A 13396-nucleotide genomic window follows, 5' to 3' on the forward strand; every position below is an offset into this window, starting at 1 on the left:
CACAATGGCCCCTTTGATGGGATCTGAACAAAAAAAACCAAACCAAACCAAAATACAAACCTCCCCCTCAAAAAAAAAAAAAAAAAAAAAAAAGAAAAAAGGAAAACAAAAACCAAACCAAAACCCACGAAATAAATCCCCACGAACAAACAACTCTAAAAAAGTATCGGGATCTCTCTCGGGAGAAGTGGACTAGCAGGAGCAGCCTGTGGCGCCCGACTGCAATTTGAAGCTTTAGGAATCTGGGATTAGGCTCAGCAGTTTCAGTGCTCGACGTGGGGGTTTCTAGAATATTTAAAAAATCCCAATAAACAACAACAACAAAAAAATACCATTCCAAATTATTTTTTGTTGTCTGTGCTGTAACGACACGGGGGGACCTGAGATAGCCGGACCTGCTCTCGTCGGGACCCTCGTTCTGGGCGCCTCGGGAGCGGCCGGGAAACGCTGCCCTGCCTCAGACATCGCCGTTCAGTGCGAGGCGAGGTTTGGTAGGTCTGAGTTTGAGTCCGTGTTACCCGGCCTGGGCTGCAGCTGCTCGAGAGACGCCTGCACACACGGGGAGGGAGGTGGGGGACACAGGCTCGAGCGTGGGTGTCCGCATCCCCGCTAAAGCACGCGAATCACCCGGGGATGTTGGTGCGTTTCCGAGCTGTCTCGGGGTTTTGCACAGAAATCTTTCAGGTCACGCGTCGGTGCCGCTGGATTCGTAATTCCTGCTCACTCTGGAAATAGCTCCTGCTGCTTTATGGTATTTTTTTCCCCTGAGGCACAACTCCCGCATGCTGTTTTCCTACAGAAACCTGAGCTATCCTATGGTTACCTCCCCGAGTAGAGCTTATGTCAGCGTCGTTTCTCGTCGATCCGGCTGCTAAATTCTCGTGGCAGCCTCACTAAAGGCCCTCCACCGGGAAACTTTTGTTTTCATCTTGCCCAGATTAGGGTTTGGTTTGTTTTTAATTATTTTTGAGAGATCTACCTGCTCCTTGGGTGAGAAATTTCGGCCTTTCCCGGGTCGCACCGAGGAAGGCACGCCCTTACACCTCTGCCAGGTTTCAGGCTCTCCCCTGTGGCAGGTGCGCTGCGACAGGCAGGGGCTCCGTGGCGCGGCACCAGCACCGCGACCCACGGGCCAAGCCTCTTGTTGTGCTTTGGTCCTGGCTGCACAGCACACCTGTCTCTTTATCCAGTGGCCCCATAAAGCATGGATGCCGGGAATCCTTGCTGCGGCGGGATTGCCCGCTCAGCTGGCAGCACGTAGCACTTACGGCCGCGCAGTCGAAGCGCAGAGAAACGCATCTTTCGCAGTTCCCCGCTGCTTTTCCCTCCAAAGGGAAAAAGCCGGGCGGACTCGCCGCTTCCCGCCAGCCTGGAGGCCGCGGGACAGCCCCTGCCCTCACCCACCGCCCACGCCAGGCAGCTCTCCCTGCAGGCCACCCTCGCTCCCCAGAGTCCCCTGAGCAGCGTTTTCCCGGCGGCCGGCGGCTCCGTGGTGGGGCTCCCCGGCCCGCAGGCTTCCTGTCCCGGCCGGGGGGCGTCGGGGGGAGGCCGGGGAGCTCCCTCTCCCTCCCTCCTTCCTGCTTTCTTGTGGGTTTGTTGTTTGGGGGTTTTGTTTGTTTGTTTTTACTCTCGTGGTGCTGGCGGTGGCTGCGGGGCCTGGTGGGTCAGACGAGGCCAGCCCGGCGCTCCGGCCCCCACAGGCGCTGAGCCGTGGGGGCTCTCCCAGAACCGGCTTGCCAAGTAAGCAAAGCAGTACATTTCTCGCTACGTCTAGAGAGCCGGCTCCCGTAGGGAAGTGACTCTCTTCTGCTCCGTTCCCGAAAATGAAATTTCCTATCCCCCGAGATTTCAGGATTTTACACGTCTCTGTGAGCCGTTTAGGATTAAATAGTTAGGGAGTTCAAAGACTATTTTTAAAATGTGCATGGCCTTCTGGAGGAGCTGAAGTTTTGTTCAGCAGCTCTCTTCAAGGGGACTCAAGATCGTCCCGAGTTTGTTTACTGAACACGGTAGGTACTCGGACTTTGAGGATTTTTTTTTTTAAACTTTACTGTCTCCTTCCTAAAAAGCCATCTGCATCCCATATCCTTTGCTCAGTAAGCAGCCTCTTGAGGATAGCTGTTCTACTACTTTTAAGTTACTTTCTCTATTAGGAAACTCTTAAGAACAGGAGAGAAATGCAATTCCCATTCATGGACTGTGGACCATGATGCTGGCTTTGTTGGGATTTTTTGTGGGGGGGGGGGTTGGGGGTTTTTTCGGCTTTTTTTTTCTTGATGGACTCATCACTAACTGCCAGGAAAACAAGAGAAAATGCCTTCTTGATTTTTTTTCCCTGATGTGATTGTAAATAGATGATTAAAATGGTTTCTGGGCACATTCATACCAACGTGAGATGGACAGACTGAAGAAAGAGCAGAGAGCTGAGGAAACCACGTGTGACAGCTGAAGGAAATCATTCTCAAAAAAAAAAAAGAGAGTCTTTAAAACGTGGCTTGGCCTAGACAGTGGCTACACACGGGTGGAAGTTGATGCATGACATTCCATGCAGGTCGGTATTGTGGAGGAGTATTTGACTATTAGCTGAGGTGTAGGATTTTTGCCAATGGATCACAGTAGGGCTTGATCGACAGGTGATTTCCCGTGGTAGTACAATAACCCCACAGGTACTGATAAAATTGCAAGTCCCTGAGATGGATGTAATCACTCCAGTAGATCACTTCCGTTTTGGGAAGGATAAAAAGTGCACAAAGACTTACTACAATAAATTTCAAGCTAAAGATGATGGAGGAAAAAAAAGTAGGAAGGAAGATGCAGTGAGTATTTATAGACCTTTCTAAGTAGCAACTTTTATGTTTATGACTGAGCTACACCTCCACAAATCTGATCTTGGTCAAGTAGTGAAGCTGACTATTGGGATTTTAGGCTGATGACAGAAAACGTAACTCTGCATCTCCTGCAGTGTGTCACACTGCTTCTCTGTTTTCAGTGCCTACAGGGGTCAATGAATGCACCCTCCTGGGTCGAGTGCTTCCTCCTGGCCCCTAGTCAGTAGGTGCTGCATGTTTGTCCAGAGCATGAAATGCTCTCCCCGAGAGCTGTCACTACATTGTAGGTGACACAGAAAGACAGGAACACCTCCTCTGGCTCCCACTGTCTGGTGATAACGAGCGTGATTGAACAGCACCCCAAGGAAGGGCAGCTGGAGAGGACAAACCCTGCAGCTGAGAGCCTCATCCTTAACTCTTTGCACCTTGGCACACTTCCTATGTGAGCTCAGGCATTCAGGACAATTAATTACATTAACAAAAGGTGTAAATTAAAAGTGTCTGTGAACTGTATTGAAACTCAGTTTGCATGCTCTTATTCTCAACAGAACTGGCTGCAATTTGATTTAAATTAACTCACTTTCAGAATAAAATAACATTGACTAGAATAAAAACAGCTTTAATTTTGAATGGATGTCTACATAGAATTGTTTGTGGTTTAACTAATCCACTCTAAATATTAAGTCTGTTGATTTTCCCCAGCACTTCCATCTAGGCTAGTTTGCTTTGTGCCTCTATTTTAGGCTCCTATCACTAAAATGGAAATAGTAATTGCCTGCTAAAGTTTCAAGTCATTGTATTGTGTGAAGGATCTTGGTAATGACAGCATTTTGCCTGATACTCAGTATACATGTTCTGCAAAAGCCAGGTCTATATTTTCTATACATGTGCAAAGTTCTTGCCAGGTAATATTTTACAGCGACTGTACCCAGCTGTACATGACCAGGGGAGACATGCAGCAGTGGAGAATTAGGGCATCACTGTGGATTTTAGACTTTTACTGAACATCTCCTGGGATTTGGCTCTCTGTTTTCTTCGAAGACTATGGGCCAAGATTTAAGAACTCTCTAACTTCAGTCATCCTAATGAACGGTTTCAATGGTGTTAAAGGGAACTAGGGCACTTCCTTTTCTAGTGGAAATCAGGCCACTTAATTACCTCACAATAATATACAGAACCTAATCTCACAGTTTTTTGCACAACATGAATTATGAACTTTAATCTATTTTAGCAGTAGTGCTATTAAAATCCATAGATCTGTATCAAGAATAAAACTATCCTATTATAATGGAAATGGAGTACTTGTAAAAATGAGCACATAATCACTTTCTCATTGAAACTCATTTCTGTTGAAATAAATTTTTACAGTGGTGAGGCACGGTTTAATTCACTAGTGACTGTGGCAAGTCTAGATAAACACATCCTGTGTCAGAAATGGGGACCTTCTTCCTTCTTGAATTTTTGTAATAAAAGCTTGGTGGGTTTTGAACTAAAGCAATTCTATCTTCTTTTCCTTCTTCCTTGTCAGCTTTTTACAGCATGTTCCTTTCTTTCTTTTATGTTTTTCACGCTGAATGGACCTTTCTTTTTATTTTTGTTTTTTGGATGCCAAAAACTGGAGAATTGTCACTATTTGAGTTTTATTGTTGGTTGCTCCTTTAAGATAAAAACCCCTATGCTTCCCAGAGAGTGAATAAGGGAGTGCTAAGGTTTTATCCAAGACTTATTTATGAAATAAAATAGTGTATCATATCCAGGCTTCAAACCTAGCTGTTACAATAAAGCACTTCACCTAATGCTCTAAAAATACTCCTTTATATAAACTGTGCATGTGATAGAAATAAACAACCTCAGATATTCTGGATAGATCCATGGTATTTTTGCAAACTTCTTCAGTAACAGTAGTCCTTATTGGCAGTCGGAAGGGACTTTGAAATTACAGATCCTGCAAAGCTAGGTAAGTAAAAGGACACGCTAAACATCTGCTTGTCAGTAGAAGAAATTTAAAAAAAATAATGGAAGCATCTTCCAAGTCTCTGCAATAAAGCACGTAGGGTCAACATGAATACTCAACTGATGAAATTTGTACACAAATTAAACAGGCATACATTCCATCAAGAGCCAGGCTTGGATCACAAGTTTGGGTCAGGATTTTCAGCCAAAGAGAAACAGTTTTTCCCCAGACTGGAAGTTACATACTTCCACGAATGTATGTCCATGTAGAGAACAGTTCATCTAAACTACAAGAAGTTCCCTTTTGTCACCTGCTGTCCAAGGGAGAGAAGTTGTCTCTGTTCCATCCTGATGAGTCTTGTGTCCTCCAACTGCCTGAGCTTAAACAAGTATTTTCAGGATTCTTTAGTTACTATCGTGTTTGATCCTGTGGGCCTAATCAGGAAAACCTGTGTTGACTGGATATGACTTTTGCTTCAAGAAGGAAATTGAAAAGCTCTCTCTGCAGGAACTGGGCCTAATTCCAATTTTCTTCTTACTTCTAAAAGAAAACAATTTTGTGAAGGTATTTTTGATTTATAGTGATAAACATTTTTCTCTTCTTCAAAATATTATATTACTTTAGTAGTATTTTATTTTAACATCTTTCTAATTATTTTTATTCAGTGTACATTTTTTGTTACACATGGTTGAAAATAAATATGTCTTATTACAGCAAAGGTAGATCAGACTTTGAGAGGAAAGCTCTGCAGCCCTGAGGACGTGTCAGACTTTTTTAAAAAGTGTTCATTGTCAGTGACTTAAAAAGTGTTCACTGTTCTTTCTGGTAAAAGAGATAAAAAATTCTGTGCAGACTGAAGGCTTTCCAAAATGCTATATGCTTTCCTTTGCTTGGTAGGTTTTCTTGTGTTTCATTTTTTATGGCAGATGTTAACCAAAGCACACTTAAAATTACTGTGAGAGCAGTTTGCTTTTGGTGCTTGCTGGTTCTGTGTGAGTGCTCACCTTTGCAAGGGGCAGAGGTGCCATTTTCAGACCTATGCTGTTCCTTTCTTGAGCTCCATCACAGGGCCTGAGGTGGCTGGCAGCACTTCCTCAGGCCTTCAGCCTGGGAGTCTCCTTCCCTGGATATATTCAAAAGCTGACACAATCCTAAGTAATGTGCCCTAGGGGACCCTGCCTGTGCCAGAGTGTTGGAATAGATGCCACGCTGTGGTCCTGCCTGACCTGATCCTTTCTGTGGTTTTGTAACCCTTCTGGAAATACAGAAAATGGACACCTCCCTGCCAAAACACCATGAAGTTTTATCCTGGTGTAAAGGATAAAACCAGATGCTGCTATTTCATGTTTCCTTCCTTCAGCCCGCAGCTTAGCCACTATTGTATTGTTTTTGACCATGGAACACTTTTTTAACTGAAGACTTTTCTGAGCCGAATCTCAGGTCTCTGAAACTTTCTCTTCTTTGAGGCCATTGCTCCTTCTTGGAAAGCTGTCCTGGCCTTCTGCAAACCTTTCTCCTTAGCTTTGTTTCTGACTGTTGCTTTATTTTCTACCGCTCTTCATGAGACATGCTCCCTTCCGTTTTGCTAGCTCCTTCTCTGGGAACAACCTGATGATGTCTTCTGGATTGCAACTCACAGAACTTTCTAGCAATGACTTCTCAGTCACAGAATGGCTTTTATGTGGTGTCTCTTTTGATAGACTCTCCCTCTTCATATGTCCTTTTCCCATCTTTGTCCTTTGCAGAGTCAATATTGAACTTTAAGCTCGTTTTCTGTGCTTCCTTAAACAAGGCTGAGGACATCAGTTCTCTTAGTCTTGGAGAGAAAGGTTTATAAGGTTGGTGTCTTCTCTGCTTTCTTGATTGCTTAGGTGTGAAAGTTGTCTCCAAGTGCAGCTATCAGATCTTCCTACAAAAGCAGAGGACAATCTGACTTTTCTGCTAGGTAGGCTAAACTTTGTTCAGGCTCCTGCCTGGCTTCCCAAGCACATCTGCTCTCTGTGTTTCTGAGCTTTTAGAAAAGTGATTCAGTTCATCCTCCTGGTTGATAGCTCTGGCCACATTGCTCCTGTCACTGTCTCTGGACCACTCATTCCTACTCTGCCTGAGACACCCTGCCTTTAACATCTTGGCCCTTCTCCAGCCCTCCCTCACCCCTGCCTTTTCTCTTACCATGCTCTCTCCTCCCTTCTTCTGCTAGTCTGCTCAATCCAGACTTACCTGCCTTCCCCATTTTGTGTGTGCAGAGTCTTTCAACCTGTTTTGCTGACTTTTCCAGACACTCTCAGGATTAGCAGTGGTTGTACACGGCTCCCACCATGAGGGCTGTGGTGATTGTGATATCTGCTTTCCAGGCTCAGCAGGTGCTGCCCAGTGCAGACTAACTCAATTTTTTTCCAAGTTATATTACAATAGCACTGCTAGTTTATCTCCTGCATTACCTTTAAATTGTCTCTGGGGCTAAGCATAGGTGCTGTAAACCCTGAGTGCACCCAGGATTACTCAGTATGTCCATGTCCCTAAGAGGTCAAAATGTTCCCCTCAGCCTTGGATCCCCTTCTGTCTGGAAACTGCACACTGAGGTACTTCAACTTGCATGAAGTTTTGTTTGTGAGGTGACATGTCAGAGCAGTGGCACTTAAACTCCATCACCCATCCATCTCTGTGGGAGGTTTGGGTTCCTGCAATCAGAGGGGATTTTTCTTCCCTGATAGGGGAATTCCAAGCTGGCACAGCAGCCCACGGGCTCTGTCAGGGAAGAGAGAGGTGAGAGGGATGAGCTACAGAAACCTCCCTGCTGCTCCCTTCCTGCCAGAGGGGACAAACCTTCCTGCTGTGAGAGGGAGTCTGACAGTAAGGAGAACAAGGAAAAATATTCGTGCTGGCATTGAGTAAGGAGAAGGAATTGTCATGCAGAGCAATTGCCCTGCTGGAGGCAGTTACCGAGCATCTGCCTGTTTGAATTTGGTTAGTACCCACACAGTGGGTGTGTGTCACTTGTGTCACATGTATGCTCTGCTTCTGAAACCAGGTACCCTGCAGAGATCGGGGGCTCAGGGCACAGTTTCACAGAGAGTGAGATTTTTGCTGTGGTTACAGAAAGGCCAGGGTCCTTGTGTTCTATAAATCCATGGCATCATCTAAAGTCCATCACGTGTGTTATTAACAAAACAGCCTCTCATTTTTTTCATACAGTAAAACATAACACAGCACAAGTAACACATATTTAGGTTTCTAGGACTACTCTGTCATGCAGAGTTTCTCCAGGAATTTTAACTTTCTTCTAATTAAAATAATCTCAGATAAAAGCACTGCAGTAAAGAGAGAAAGACAGCTAACAGACCAGCTATAAAGAGGAAGTGCCAGCATTGCATTACGGTCTGGAGAGGAGTGTCTGAGGGAATTGTTGTGTAGTCCATTGATTTCTTCTGTATTGATCTTAAATGGGAAGTAAGGAGACTACAGGACTGATGCTAAGTAGAGCATATAAATTTATTTAAAATGTAGAAGATCTGGCAACAGCAGATAGGGCATGAGAATGAGAGAAAGCAACCTGAGGAGCTCAGGAGACACAGCCCAAGTGAGGTGAATCGTGAGAAAGAGGGGTGCATTCCAGTGAACGGGTGCACAGAGTGTTTTTAGCATAGCAAGTCTATAAAGTGGCCACTGTAGCTCAGCTGGTGAAATGGCTGTGCACTTGTGGAGCAGGTCTGCATAGGGGAATAAATCCTCCTGGTGCAGCCAGATGCTGTCATGTCAGAGACAGGCCATTTAGCCCAGTCAGAAGGCTCAGGAAGAAGGGGGTTGGCGCTGGTTGCCCTCCTTTGTGTGCCCTCCATGCTGTCCTTGCCTTCTTGTCCAGGTCACAGTTTTTCAATTCAAAACATGCTTTGTGCAGGTATCAGAGTCAATACAGGAAATATTTAGAGGGATGATAACTCTGTGTAAAGACAACAGAATTTCATTGCTAGGGTCAGGGCTAGTACAAAGTACACATGTCCACAACACACCTTAGTCCACACAGCTGTTTCTCACCTTCCCCTTCCCTGTGGGCATAGAGAGCATTTTCTTTCCTACCACACCCATCTCCCTTTTCACGTGTGCCTGCAAAGGTTAGACTCTAGTCGTGAAAAATTCAAGCCCTTCAAAAACACTGGGATAACCTCTTGAGTTAATTTTCAGTGTAGCCAGTTTTTTCAGTCTTGAGTTGGCTAGACTTGTGTTTCATGATTGCTGGCAAAATGACTAGGCAAGTATTTCACAGAGTCATCTAAGGAAGAAAAGAAACCAACCTAACAGAACACATTCCAGCTGATGACGAACTGTTAAAAATATGGTTTGGTACTCATACAACCCTACATCACATACAAAATTGTAATGGATGAGAAAATGCACCAGCATCTCTTTTCCTACATCAATAAGCATGTTGTTCAGTCAAGACATGTTCAAATACCTCTTATGAGAGATATTATGAGCCTTAGAGCATAGGGTATGATAAAACTCTTGTTCTAAAGTAATGGTATAACCAATTTGCTGCTATTTTATACTTCAGTAGGTTTGAGAAGACTACATAATGCCTTATACAAAGACCTCTGGTATTTTGGTAATAGAAACATTGTCATTGATTTCTATATTAGCACCATCACATGGTCTAGTTATAAATCACTTCATCAGTCACTAATTAACTGAATAACTGGTGCTTTAAAATCTGCATAGTTTCAATATACAGTAAGTCAGTTTTTAAGTATGGTAGCAATTAATGTTGAACTTTCCCTTGTACTTTTAAACAGATTGAGTGCTCTTCCTAGACTCAAAATATCCAGACTTAATGACTCCCACATAATAAATAAAATTGTTCAAATGGCAATGCTGCAAAACTCCAGTTCAAAGGCTGACAATTTTGCAAAATGTTGCAATAATAATAAATGTAAATTTTGCCGTGACCACTTGGTGTCATCTAGTCAGAGCTAGTTAGTTTCTAGTTCTAGACTTAGTTTTAGTGTTAAAAAAAATCACATTAATTTTGTTTATCTGAAACCCAGAGGACTGATACCAGCTCTTATTTTCTCCAGGTGAGCTCCTCAGAGACAGCATTGCAGTATCACCAGAAGACTGCCAGTCTGAAGAACCATATTCCCTCTTAGAAAGGCTGCTTTGGGAGCAGACTGAGGCACATGGCTGATACTTTTTGCCCTGATTACAAAGATGTTTTGCTGCCAGTGCTGCTGAAGAGCAGACAGGTGAGTACATTCTGCTTGCTATGGCTGAGATGATACACAAGGGTCCAGTGTCCAGCAGACAGCACTATTAGGCGGCACAGGTGCAGCCTTCAGGAGTTCTCATGAAATTCTGGTGTCAGCTCAGGACAGCTCTTCATTCACCCTGCATCTTGAGCCCTCTCCTTTTTTGCCAGTCTACTAGCAACAGGAAGATACTCAGCCCTCGAATGAGACAAACAACCCCTGATCTCTGGGGAGAAGCACATTTTTCAAGAATTCTGTGTGAGGTGGAACACTTGGAATAATTTTTTTTTCTTTGTAAACAGCCTTCTCTGTTCTGCTCTCCAGTTGGGTGATCCTGCACTGAGTTACACCCAGCCAATGTGTAATTGCTTGAAACTAGATCCAAGGCTTGGAAAATCTTTTTGTGTTTAAATCTGTACCTAATAAAATATCTACTCACTCTGTGAGGAGCAAGAATGCAGAGAGGGGGAATATTTCCCATTGGTAGAAATGAAAGGCAATGTTTCTGTTTGGTTGCTTTGCAGCCACTTAAATTCAGTTTACCAGGACATTAAGTTAGAGAGTGGATGCTTCTGAAAGGGTTTTAATTGTTTCATATATCACAATTTGGTGTGTTTTAAATATTTATGTCAATTAACTTTGCTGCTGACAGACTAAGGAATCCACTTGTGTCTGGTGTTGCTTACCACAACATTGTAATATGGAGAGTATAATGAAACTGGGAAAAAAACAGAGGTAGAATTAAGTGCAATTAGTAACATGCAAAAAATGAGCAGTTGATTAGTTATAAAAAAGAACCTTGTCAGCACTGTGACAATCCAGTGATTCAAAGATCAGAACGTTGCGGATTGCTGTTGACAAACAGGAGGGAATTCATATCAAATAACTCAACCCGCTGTTGGACTTAAAAGACTGGTTTATGGGAAAGATTAGGACAGCTAGATAAAGCCTGTCTGTCCAAATACTTTCATAACAGTAATGGATGTGGTATACACACTGTATGTTGAAGGGCTTAGTACAAATTGAGGGATCCAGTAACCCCTTACAAAGTTGTAGCCTGTAAGCTTAAAGAAAGGATAGAACTGAGTAAGGGTTGCTTAAGGAGCACAAGTGCTTAGATGAAAAGGAGAAAAGCTCGTGCCAAACACTAGGAAATATTACCTCCTGTGAGAACTGTTAGGCTGTGGTCAGAAGTTATACAAAACCCCTTAGCTGAGTCATTTAAACCGAATTGTAAAATGCACTAGAAAATATGCTGTACTGGCAGAGAGCACGCCTAGATCAGGAACAACCAGCCTACTCCCTGGTTTCCTTTTCCCCAAGGGCCCTTTACTGCTGGTGTGGTAGTTATCAATAGACTTAGTAGGAGGCAGAGCAGGGATGGCTGGAGGCAAAGAGGGAAAATTCACTACATGAGTTTTGTGCAGGGCGGGGGCTCAGCACAGCCGCTGTGACGTACATGCAGCATCCCCGTGGACGTGGGACGTCACAGCACCGACCAGCAGGAGCCACGTGTGCCCTGTCCCACAAGGAGCTCTTTATCAGCTCAGATCTAATCTTCCCTCTATCGGTGATCAAAGGGGTCTGCATCAAGAGGAACCACCAGGAGATATAACGGGGTGAGCTGGGGAATCTGCAACAGCTGCTGCTATTGCAGCCATGCTGATGGCTGGTTGTGCCCATGGAAGGGGGGTGAGGAGTGAGAGGCAGGAGGTTTGCAAAGATACATCACCGTGCCACACTGATGTGTTTTCACCTCTTTCTATTACCCTACCACCAATTTCACACATTTTTAGTTAAGAAGAAAAAGGGTTGAACGGGTCAGTCTGTACATTTTGAGTTTCTTTCCTTTTTTTGTATTGATAAAGCCAGAGTTGCAGGATTTTGGGGCAGTTGCAAGCAGCCTGGAAAAAAGAATTGCTCTCTTGGGAGCCTCAGAAGAAAGCTACAAAGTGAAAAATATTGTTCTCTGCTTCATGGAAAATGCTGGATGAAGTTACTCATCCTGCTGAGGTCACCATGAAAGCTTGGTGGTGCCCAGCTGCACCCATCATGCACATTTAGTTATTTGCTTCTCTGGGAAATTTCTTTCCATGGCTTTACTCCTTTGTGACCAGCACTATGTTCACCTGGCTAAAATTAATTTAAAACACAGTTTTTAGCACCAACACTGTCTTTATCGTGAGAGATTATTTGTGATTTTAGTGATTGAGAGTTTGTGAAGTCTCAGTTCTCAGTCTGTATTTGTTGGAGAATTTGTTTTTAATTTCATTTATGAAGGCCACCTGAGAGTGACCACACTTCACCTCACTGTGAAGATGATCAGCAGGGAATTTCATTTCTGTATAGCACCTATAACTCCATCATAGCAAAATGACCACAAAGAGTTAAGCACATTAAGTATTTTAATGTGTTTTTTATTTACTGTATGCCTCCAAGATGCAGAAATGTTTTCTGTGGTGAAAAATGTTATTTGTATTACACAGCTGGGCATGTGTTGGCCTAAGGAATAGATTTACAATGGGACACTGGAGTTTTGACTCTCAGCATTGGCCGGCAAAGCCCATGTCTTTGAGGTGGGCTCCCAAGGATATGCAGGCATGTTATGGGGGGAGCACAGCTCCTGAACAGCAGTCCCACTCTGGCATGTGCAGTGCCACGTGTAATGGATGTAAATGATGCTAATGTGTTGCTTAGCAGGCTAGAAAGACACACCATGGGGATATCCAAGCTCCAGACCTTTCTGGATCTGTGATGCTGATGCTGGGCTGCTGTGGGACATGTACTGAAACTCTCCCATCAAGGCAGAGCCCAAAGCATGCCATGCTCAAAGTTTTCAACAGCGCAGCCCGCCTGGTCTGAGGGGAGTGATGGAGAGACTGGGTTTGCCCTGGAAAGAGATGAGGGAGGAGGAAAGAGCAAATAGGAGGCAGAGAACTGTGGGAGAGCCCAGTCTGCTCTTCTTGCTCAAGGGTGGATGCCTGGTGTACAGAGCAAGGACCCCCAGCAGCAGGTGCTGGTCATGCAAGGCAAAGGAGCAAACCCAGTTTCTCAGGCCCATGCCACCAGCAGAGCAAAGCAAGCTGCTGCCATTCTCTGCAGGCCATGGCCCTTCTCAGCTGCTTATGGCCAGTTCCAGCCCTGTGCTACAGCCAGCCCTGGAAAACAGGCAGGCTTACCTCTTTCTCTACCAGTCTACTTGGAGATGAAGTGCTTGTTTCTTCCATGTTTCAGAATTGATGGATGTGGGAGAGGATGTTCACTTTCACTTGCACTGAAGTCATGGCCTTTTGGGATGACCATTAAAAAAAAAGCAGCAGACTTCCTCTTTCATGGACAGCACTCTGAATGAGACCTGCTGCCAGCCTGGC

This window comes from Camarhynchus parvulus, chromosome 3, assembly GCF_901933205.1.
Source record: "Camarhynchus parvulus chromosome 3, STF_HiC, whole genome shotgun sequence".
Classification (NCBI taxonomy): domain Eukaryota; kingdom Metazoa; phylum Chordata; class Aves; order Passeriformes; family Thraupidae; genus Camarhynchus; species Camarhynchus parvulus.